General features: G+C 47.5%; 1 protein-coding gene and 1 long non-coding RNA gene across 5 annotated transcripts in view; one reads left to right on the plus strand and one right to left on the minus strand.

Annotated features, from left to right (window-relative positions):
* LOC105991955 (adenosine receptor A3-like) overlaps positions 1 to 10,192 on the minus strand; it is a 150,143-nt gene that overhangs the window by 41,229 nt on the left and 98,722 nt on the right. The window contains exon 1 of one of the 3 annotated variants that reach the window (XM_013024748.1): positions 1,174 to 1,253. The exons of the other annotated variants lie outside the window; for them this stretch is intronic. The gene's annotated coding sequence lies outside the window, so the exon portion shown is untranslated. Of the gene's footprint in view, positions 1 to 1,173; positions 1,254 to 10,192 lie in introns of those variants that run through there. 3 annotated transcript variants of the gene reach the window in all.
* Positions 6,835 to 10,192, plus strand: part of LOC105991956 — a 47,287-nt gene continuing 43,929 nt past the window's right edge. For both annotated transcript variants that reach the window (XR_001175381.1, XR_001175382.1), the window contains exons 1-2: positions 6,835 to 6,963; positions 7,547 to 7,671. This is a non-coding gene — a long non-coding RNA (uncharacterized LOC105991956). The remainder of the gene's footprint in view (positions 6,964 to 7,546; positions 7,672 to 10,192) is intronic.

The following is a 10,192-nucleotide window of genomic DNA, read 5'->3' on the forward strand; positions in this document are numbered from 1 at the left end:
GGGATCCGTATCTTAAAATCTGGAAAAGTGACCAACAAGACAATGGGAACAAAGCATAGGTGTAGAAGCAGCAGCAGCTCAGAGTTTAGATGAGATGGCAGAACTAGAGAGACAACTGTATAAGCAGGATGTTGGTAAGGTTGGGCTCAGAGCTGGGAACTCTGAGCTAGAAAGGAAACCATTCATGGGGCCAGGGTACAGTACAGCATTAGTACAGCATTATTTTCAATAGTGAAATAAATTATAAGTCAGCTGGGATTCAGGAGATGTCCCTTCTCCCCAAAGAAGGCCAGAACCCTTCAGTTCTAGTAAAAGAATGTGAACTCCATGGGGGAGAGGCAAGAGTCTGGGAGGGCTAATCATCCTGAATTTTAGGAAAAGTGGCTGGAGTCCTGAGAAGGAAAGTCCTGGCCTGTTCCAAGCCCTGACTGAGTGTCTCCTTGGGCCTGATGCAACAGTCATAGGCCGCAGCCCAGGACATGCTGTCTCATATTTGGAGACACTATTCATTGGATCTTCTGCAGCTTCTCAGAAAACCTAGAAAACCTCAGCTGCCAGTCTTCAAGGTTAGCAAGATGCAGTGTTAGCAGGAAACCCAAGAACGCGAATGCTGGAGGCCAGAACCCATCCAGGCAGCTCTGGAGACAGGATGTTAAACCGCCAGAAGATGGTAGCTGCCACCCAGATCTCGCACTGACGGGACTGCTGCTTGTAGACTTGCACAAAATCAGTCTTGCTCACTTCCTCTTGGTCTCATCACCACTTCCGCAAAACCTTGGTATTTTTATAGACCTTTATGGTTGCCAGCCAACAGCAGAGACTTAAGAGGAACTAGTTTCAGAGTTGCCTTGAAGGTGGCTGGTGCTTGGGCCCCTCCCTTACCATCCTCTTTCCTCCCTTTCTGTCTTAAACTCCTCTTAAGCTGAGGCCAAGATGCCATGATGACTCCCAACATCTCCAGTACATGGAGGGTTACTTAGTGTCAAGGGGAGAAAGATAGCAAACTGAGATCTGGGATGCCAGGACAAGGTTCCTTTATCCTGAGTTGCAGGAAATCCTGCCTGCGGTAAAGGAACTATTCTAAGTGCCCCTGCCTCGCCTGCCAGACCCACACCGGTTAAGTCAGATCTCTGGGCTCAAGTGGAGAATCAAAGAGGTAGAGCTAACGCTAACCTTCATCCAGATCATAGTTACTCAGGATGTGAGGAAGACCTTCAACAGCCTGGTCTTAGGGACAAGAGTTCCCAATACTTGACTTTTCTGTCTTTGCTGAGGTGGTTTGCTTAGCAATGACCACTAGATGGCAGCACATTCCTACCTCCACAGTAGACTCAGGCGACCACAAAGAAAATGACAAGAGAATTTAAGAGTGGGATTCAGCCAGCTGTCTGGCATAGACACTGCCAACAAGGAAAGAAGCAAGAACTAAGGAAGGGGAAGGGAGACAAGAATGGACAGAAAATGCCCACACTTAGTCTAATCCTATAGAAGATTCCTTGGCGTACAAAATCTCATCCTATGTACTCAAGAGATCAGGGGGCAGCTTGTCCCTTTCAACCCAAGCATGTGCCAATACAGACAGGATATGTCTTTAGCTTTATAGTGCGCAAAACACCTTTCATCCTCCATGGTTAAATTCACACCACCACCCCTATGAGGCAGGTCCCCAAGTCTGCAGCTCACAGAAACTGAGCACTTTGCGCAGACTAAGTTGCTGATAAGCATCAGCTGGAGCCTTGGAGCCCCAGCCCTGAACTCTTGGACTTTGGGGGCAGAATAGAGAAGACTCAAGAAGGGTTTTGATCTTATCCTTGACATTTGCCAGTCCTTCACCCATCCTCCCATTTTCAGGGCCATTATTTTCCTGGCCTTTTCAGGCGAGTTGAGATCTGGGGATCAGATCTCAGCCTGGGAGAATACATCCAAGGGGCTCTTATCTCCAATTAACCAACAAAAAGCCAGAAGTGCAGTTATAGCCCAAGTGATAGAGTGACATCCTTGAGAAAAAAAAAAAGCTAAGGGAAAGCACCAGACCCTAAGTCCCTGAGTTCAAGCCCTGGTATACATACATTCTCTGTCTGTCTGTCTCTCTTTTGCAAAGACAGAACTGACATCAGGAGACTTAGTGTTGGTTTTTTTTTTTTTGGCACATTACTGCTGGTTGATTATTCCAGTTTGTCGTGTACATGTACATATTCTTTCTAGGCGCCTCATGTCTTGAATGTGAGTATTTTTTTTTCTACGTGTGGTCCACAGTCATATTTTAGATGATCAGTTTGGCAGAGGAAAAAAATAATGATGAGACTGAAAATACTCTCTCATTTGAAGTCAGTCTTTGGGGGAAATCTCTCAAAACAGTCCTTAGAGCAATAAAGTCTAGTCACATTAGAGAGCTTTTGGGAATGGCGCCATCTGTAATCCCCAGGCAGCCTTCCTGGTCATTTCTTTGCATACACTGCCACAAAGGATGCGAACAACTACATCCGTTGAACACTGGCTTCTACATTACACCACTTGAACTTTTTGTACACATTTCGGTATTATTTACTTATATGACTGCTTCTCCCAGTAGCTAGTCATCACCTTAAATAAAGTATACATTACTTATCTTTGTCTCTCCTTCCCACTCCCATTTCTTTTTTCCAAACACCTAGAGCTTAAAATAGCACTTAGTACAGAGGAGACCTGTGATAAACTCTAGGCGCAAATACGTAATGCACTATTCCCAGGTCTGTTTTCTTTCCACTTGCAAGAATGGCAACCATCTCTCTGTGTTCAGTGAGGAATCGAGAGGGATCTGGGGGACTTCGACCTCAACAAAAATGGATTTTTTTTTTACATCTTGTAATTTCCATCCTAAACCAGTACAGGTAGGAATACACCATGGGGTGTATTTGAGTCTAGCTAAAGGGGCCCTCTGAGAGAATATCTTGCTTTTACATGGCATTCAGTGACTTCTGCATTTTTACCTAGTGTGGCTCATTTCACTCTCATCTCTGTGATTTAAAATGATGCCTTGCCAACCACCAGTGGCTCGTGCCTATAACCCTAGCTGCTCAGAGGCTGAGATCTGAAGATTGAGGTTTAAAGCCAGCCCCAGGAGACAAGTCCATGAGCCAAAAATGCTGGTGGAAGTATGGCTCTAGTGGTTGAGTGCCAACCTTGAGCAGAAAAGCTAAGCAAGAGTTCAAGGTCCTGAGTTCAATCTCCAGTACCAATAAGAGAAATAAAAAAGTGAAATCAAGTAATTCTTCCTCACACATGCAGGCACATACACATACTATCCTCTTGCTCTGCTAATTTCTGTTACGCATTTTACAATCAGAACTCATTTATTCATTATCTCGTCCCTGCTTTCCTTTCTTGTCTACTCCATGCTTTAGCTGCAGGACCTGGAACCAGCCCTGGCCCTGGTTGACTGCTTAGCTTGACATGTTGTCCCTCATCAGTGCTCAGGTTGGGTTTCTCAGTACATAGTAGATTTGGAGAGGGAGGGAGTGCCAGAAGAAATGGATGCTCCAGCAGCTGGTTTAAGGTCAAAACTAGAACAGCTGCCAGGTTTCCTGGCTGGCTAACTCCTTCACTGGCTCATTTCTATTTCTGGTCCCCATCAGTCCAGATTCCCAGCTGAACAGCCTGGTGTCCAACCAAGAATTCACTCAGTGAGTGCTTCTTTCTGCATGATCATACTTTCTCCTTGGCCAATCAGTCTGTCCATCTATGCAAATAAACCCAGCAGTCGGGTCACTCCACATTGGCAGGGCCTTTTTAAATTGACAGCATCCAGAGCTATGGCCGTCTGTGCACAACTACAGCGAGATGCTTGCCACCCCTGCAAGCACACTAGTGCTTCTCCCTCCAGGTGTCAGGCCTGCTCCACTCTGCACCCACCAAGACACGTGCCGGAGGAGAAGTCACTCTCCCTCTGTCCCCAGCCAGCTATCTCAGAACCTCTTATTTCCAAATAGATAACCTTGGCCATGTTGTTTAATTTCCTAGTGTCTTCAAGATAGTTCTCTGAGGATGGAGTGAAATAGCCCAGGCCCACGGCTGCTGTGGAATCCTGTGTCCCCCTACCAAAGTCTTGGGTAGTCACAAGGAGAGACAAGGAGAGGATGTTTTCATACATGCCGAACTCAGAGACAATCCCATCAAACCAACCATCCTGCCCCCAACCCTGCAGTCCTCTGTGGGAAGAGATCTTTATTTTTTCTCCTTTCTTTCCTACTTTCTTTCTTTTCTTTCCTTCTTTCCTACTTTCTTTCTTTTCTTTCCTTTCTTCCTTCTTTCTTTCTTTCCTTCCTTCCTTTCTTCCTTTTCTTCTTTCAGTCTTCTTTCTTTCTTTTTCATTCTGTCTCTTCTTTTTCTTCCTTTCTTATTTTTTCGTGTGTGTATGTGTGTGTGTGTGTGTTAGGGCTTGAACTCAGGGTCTGGGTGGCTATCCCTGAACTTTTGTTGTTGTTGTTGTTGTTCAAGGCTAGTGCTCTACCAGTTAAGCCCCAGCTCCCCTTCCAGTTTTATTGCAGGTAAGTCTCATGGACTTTCCCTGTCTAGGCTGGCTTTGAATTTTGATCTTCTGATCTCAGCCTCCTGAGTGACTAAGACTACAGGTGGGAACCACCAGTGCCCACTGGAGGAGATCTTTTATGGTTCCTTATTTCCCAACAGGGCTCCTGGCTTCAGAAACTGGACACATCCCACAGAGACAAAAGGAAGTGAAGACTTCCTCTCCTTCATCCCCAGCTGACTGGGCGAGGCTGATCAGCGGGAGAAGGGCTGCAGGCCTGCTTCCCCAATAGCATTCTCCCTTCTTTGTAAGCCCGGGGTCTAACATTGGGCAGTCTCTAGGTATGTAAGCTGCTTGGCCACAAGCGCTACTCAGAACAACTCAGTTGCTGCAAGTGAGGCCTGCAAGCGAGGGCGGGATCTCAAGAGTCTGACTATTCAGAGCAATAATTATAGTTTCTGTTTCTCCCTCGTCACTCATTCTGCCGCGCTTGCCAGGTCAGTCAGCATTCCTCGAGGCTGTGAAGGGGCCTCCTCCTGGGCAGGGTGTGAAGATTGCCAAATAACAGCAACTGAGGCTATTACTGTCAGCTCCTGCCAGAACAGCTGCTGTGACAAGCGGGGGACATGCAGGCCATAATTTCATTCATCTTGGCTCTTGACCTTTAATACCAGACGTCCCCTAATCACTTATTAACCCAAGAATCATTCCTGATTTCATAGGGGCGACGTAGTAGAGTTTTCTCTAGCTTGAGAGGGTGGCCTTGTGCTGGACTATGAAGCCAGGCTCTCTGATCACACGCAGACCTCCCAGAGAACCCCTGTTCTGACCTTGTCTCTTCCTCATGGATGAGTCAACTGGCCTGTTCTGGTCATTCCCAGACACGGCCTCTGTGACCCATGACTTTGGCAGGGCCGACAGAAGTTTGGATCCACACAGATGGTTCAACCCATCCTCACTCTGCCCCAACCCAGTGCCCATGACTAGGTCTTTTTGTGTTGTCCTGGACTTGGCACTCTCTGTTTCCTGCCAATAATGCTTGCTGTTGTTTCTGAGCAGATGGAACAAATGACCAACATGAACCCCATGCAGTCTGCAACTGGAAACATCTGCAGGGAGACAGGGGCAGCTGCTGACTGGGGGTGGAGGAGCGGCAGGCTGCTAGAGGGGAGCTGTTGGTAGGGGCTGTGGGAGATGAGCAGAGGATGAGGGCACTATAGAAAGCTACTACCAGGTATAGTACAGGACATATGTAGGTCCCAAGACCACTCTGGGCTTCCCAAAGCCCCTCTCCTTTTACTTACTGGCTAGAAGAGAACTCTTCCCTGTGTTGACCAAAGGGAAGGCACTAAATATTATGTTAGCTGCTAAAATCTGTGTGGTTACTGTGGTTATAGCTACTCCTGCCTGATTTCACAGAGGCTGCTCTACCAGGAGAGAACAGAGCCTGCAGAGAACAGAGTCTGGTGCTCTGTGCCTTGGAGAGGAAGTACCAGTGTTTTAAACTGTATTCTGGCAGGCCTTAGGCCCCTGTGTTTGATGAGCCAGTAAAAGACCTAAGAGAGTGGGAGAGGACGGGGCTTTCCAGATCTCTTGAGGACCCTGACCATCTCCTTCCAGAAGTTGACAGTGAAGGAAGTCCCTGCCAGGAGCTAACTGTCCCTTGTATCACAGGCCCTAGCTTAGCTGCCCTTGAGGCCTCTTCCCTGTGGGCTAGGGACCAAAGGAAGCCAGAGGCAACAATGCATAGGGCCTGTGGCTGGGACAGTCCCCAGAAGTCTCAGCGACGCCAGCTCCTCTCCCCTGCTCTACTATAGTGGGTGGAGGAAGAGAGAGACAGTTGCTGTGAGTCATCCAGGACACAATTTGAGGATGCTGGTGGAGCACCAGCCAGACATGGTCCCCCAAGCACTCTCTGTGCTGGGGGACACAGGAAGGAGTGTCCCCACACACCACAGAGGTCAGCACATCCCAGGAGTGTCCTGGATGACTGGCTGGGAGACACCTCAACAGCATTCCTGTATTCATCTGGAAGGTGTAGATTGGGCCACAAGACTCCTGAGTGACTGATCTGCCTAAGTCCTTTCTGAGGCCAGGACCTGGGCCTGGGGCTCCGAGTTCTCTTATACAGAAGACCAATGGGGTGCGTGTCTGCTCAGACAATGCTTCTGACCTTTCTACCCTCAACCATGTGGTGAGCCATGCCACTATCTACCTGCAGCCGGTCCTCACCTCCTAAGGCCTAGCAGCCCACACCTCTGCAGATCTGGCCTGGGCAGGAAGCCGCTGCTCTCAGGGCACTGGAGGAAGGGGAGTAGGATGCAAACCGAAAGGAAGTCACAAAGATCTGCTTCAAAATAACCCCCTGCGCTGTCTCAGTCATGAGGAGAAGCTTGCCGAGGAGCCAAGTTCTGCTGGTGATGGTTCAAGGGGATGTCAGCAAGGCTCCAAAGGAGGTCAGTAGAGGCTGAGCTTGGAGCCCACCCTGTGCTCTTATCAGCCTTGGCAAGCCACTATCCAAAACCCTGCTCTCCTTAGAAACTTCCGCCTCAGCCAGCATCTGTTTCCGCTCCTATATTTAAACAACCAGGTTAGTGAACTCTCAAGAGCCTTTCTTCCTGGGAGGAGCAGAGCCTCCTGCCTTGTGGCCCATTCAATGCTTCTGCTCAACTTCTGGGTTAGTGGGAGCCTCGGGGGTTCCTGAGAAGACCTTACGACCCATCATTTATGCAGAAAGCATCCAAGTGGGGCCTGCGTGGCCTCTAGGTTGAGGGCGGGAGGTGTGCAGCTGGAAAGTCCACCCAGATCTTGTCCTAGAAGAAGCAGCATGGAACACTGGATTGGGTGGTGGGGACCCACAGGATACTCTAGGTGTGTGATGACCCCTGTTTCAGCTCCGGGCCTGAGGGTTGAAGGAGCTGCCTCCGTGTGCAGCGAGGCCTGAAACACATTTAGGCCTGCTGTCTGTTGCAGGCGCCATTCCTACCCTTAGCTGTCTATCTAGAACCAATTCTGAGTCTATGGCCTCCTCAGTCCTAGGCGAGTGTGATTCCATCTCAACAGACACAGATACAAGCATGCACACATACTAGCCTCAGGAGACACGGAGACATGTGAGGAGAAGAGGGGCGAATCAAAAACCTTTTCGAAAATCTCTCCTCGTGGTGGGAACTACCAGTACTGAGTAACCTAATAGCCCATAGCAGCTCCAGGGGTCAGGCCTCAGACATGACCAGGAAATGATCTCGATGCCTGGCCCTGTGCCCCTGTGCTGCATGGCACTGCAGGGTGACTTCTGTGGGTCCAGCAGCCATTACTGGAAGAAAGCAGAAAGAGAGAGAGAGTGTGTGTGTGTGTATAAGGAAGGCAATACACCATCTGTGTCCTGTTTCTGTCTCATCTCCACGTACTTGGGCTGTTTTGGCCAGGCAGGAGACAAAGACTGCTTTACATTTATCTTCCTGCTGGGCACTGGCGGGCTCACACCTGTCAACCTCCATACTCAGGAGGCTGGGATCTGAGGATGGTCCAGGCAGGAAAGTCTGTGAGACTCATCTCCAATTAACCACTGAAAGGCTGAAAGTGAAGCTTAGCCTTGATAAAAAAAAAAATCTCAGGGACAGCACCTATTCCCTGAGTTCAAGCCCCAGCCCCAGCACAAAACAAACAAAACAAAACTTAAAAAAGACTCAAAAATACCTCAGTTGTCCTCATTGCATTAAACACACAGAAATTTTCAACTAATTGAATGCTATAGTTTGGGAATTTGACCTGAGTAAATATTTCTGAATTTCAGCCCATGAAATCACAGACTCCAAACCTCAGCCCTGCCATTCAGTGGCCATGTAAGTTAGAATGCATTGATTCAGCACCCATGTATTTTATGCCATAAATTTGTATGCAGTACTTCATTGTTTTTATTGTTTTGCAGTCTTCCAGGGCATCGTTCTTGCTAGGCAAATGTTCTACCACTTGAGCCATGTTCTAGTCCTTTTCTTCCCAAGTGACCTTAAGCCATGTGTTTATTAGGCACGTGCTTTATCACTTGAGCCATGCCACCAGTCTGTTTTGCTTTGGCCAGGCTGGCCTCAGTCTGTGATTCTCCTGCCTGTCCATCTCCTGTGTAGCTGGGATTCTAGGTGTGTACTATCAGGCAAAAATCTGTATACATTATCTATGCATTAGGATTCCTCAACTTTGGCTTCACTGACATTTCAAATTCTTTGATGTGAGGGACTTTTTGTGTTCTTCTTCATGAAAGCTAGCACTCTACTTCTTGAGCTACAACCCCACATTTGGCTTTTTAGTGGATTAATTAGGGACAAGGGTCTCATAGACTTTTCTGCAAGGACTGGCTTCGAACCATGATCCTCAGATTTCAGCCTCCTGAATAGCTAAGATGACAGGTGTGAGCCATCAGGGCCCATCTCTATTTGCTCTTAAGCAATAGTATCAATACACCCAGGTTTCCCTCCCCCAAATTGTTCAAATTCTGGATTTACAGCCTCTGGCTGCTACTTACCGGAGCACAGACTAGGAATAAGACTTTTGGAGCTGAATCCATGATGATCTAGGCCACCCTGCCTAGGCTAAGAATTTAAGGTTTCATTTACAACCCCGTGTCCCAAGAGAGTGTCGCAAGGCTGGGTTTGAGCATGCTCTGTGTTGTTTCTACTGAAACAACTGGGAAAGCCAAGGTCTTGGGGGAAAAAAAACCCAGCTCTTCAATTTCTCGTCTTCACATAGAGCAAAGGCCAGAAGCACAACTCAAATTCTGCCTGATTTTCATCTTCTTTTGGTTCCTGGTTTAATAAAATCTTTATGGACATAAAATGGACCTAATTTGCAAATTACACCACCTCCTGTGACATGGTGGAGAGATGTCTAATTGGAGAAACCATCAGGCACATAATTATCAAGTTGCATTCAGGAACACTAATTCACTGCAGAATTGAGAGTCTTCTAAGCCCAGTCTTTCTTCATCATTTTTCTTGTTCTCTGCTTCCTTCCAATAACTTCATGATTTCCTTCTATTTTTGTTGGGGCTTGTTGTACATGGGTATAATCAGCACAGCTGTACAGTAGCAAATAGGATCTCCTTCCCACCTGTTCTTCAACATATGGACAAAGCTACAAGGTCAGTTCTCTAGGAAACGACTAAGTGCTCACTAAGGTGGGTTTGCTCATAGAGCTTCCTTTCATGGGAGGGAAGGGAAGCTAATAGCTGCTGCTCCCGTGTTAGTGAGACCAAAGACCTTGGCCACCCTTAGTAGTATGTGCAGTCAGCAGTCGGGGAGCTGCTCGCTCAGTGCTCCCCAACGTCACTCATAGTATTCCCCCTGACCATCCGTATCAGAGAATAATTTTCATTATGAAATCATAAAATCAAGCTAGGAAGCTCAGATCTGAGGATCATGGTTCAAAGCCAGTCTGGGCAAGAAAGTTTGATAGACTCTTATCTCTAACTATTTTTAAAAAGCTGGAAATGGAGTTGTAGCTCAAGTGGTAGAGCACTAGCCTTGAACACAGTGCTCAAAGACAACACTGAGGCCCTGAGTTGAAGCCCCAGGACTGGTGTGCACACGTGTGGCCAGCACGCACACATGCAATGCACACATACACACACAAAATAATTTTTAAAATCCCAAAGAATTAAGGTAGATGTGATATAGGGGTGTATATAAG

The sequence above is a fragment of the Dipodomys ordii genome, unplaced genomic scaffold (genome assembly GCF_000151885.1).
Source record: "Dipodomys ordii isolate 6190 unplaced genomic scaffold, Dord_2.0 Scaffold78, whole genome shotgun sequence".
NCBI classification, from domain to species: Eukaryota; Metazoa; Chordata; class Mammalia; order Rodentia; family Heteromyidae; genus Dipodomys; species Dipodomys ordii.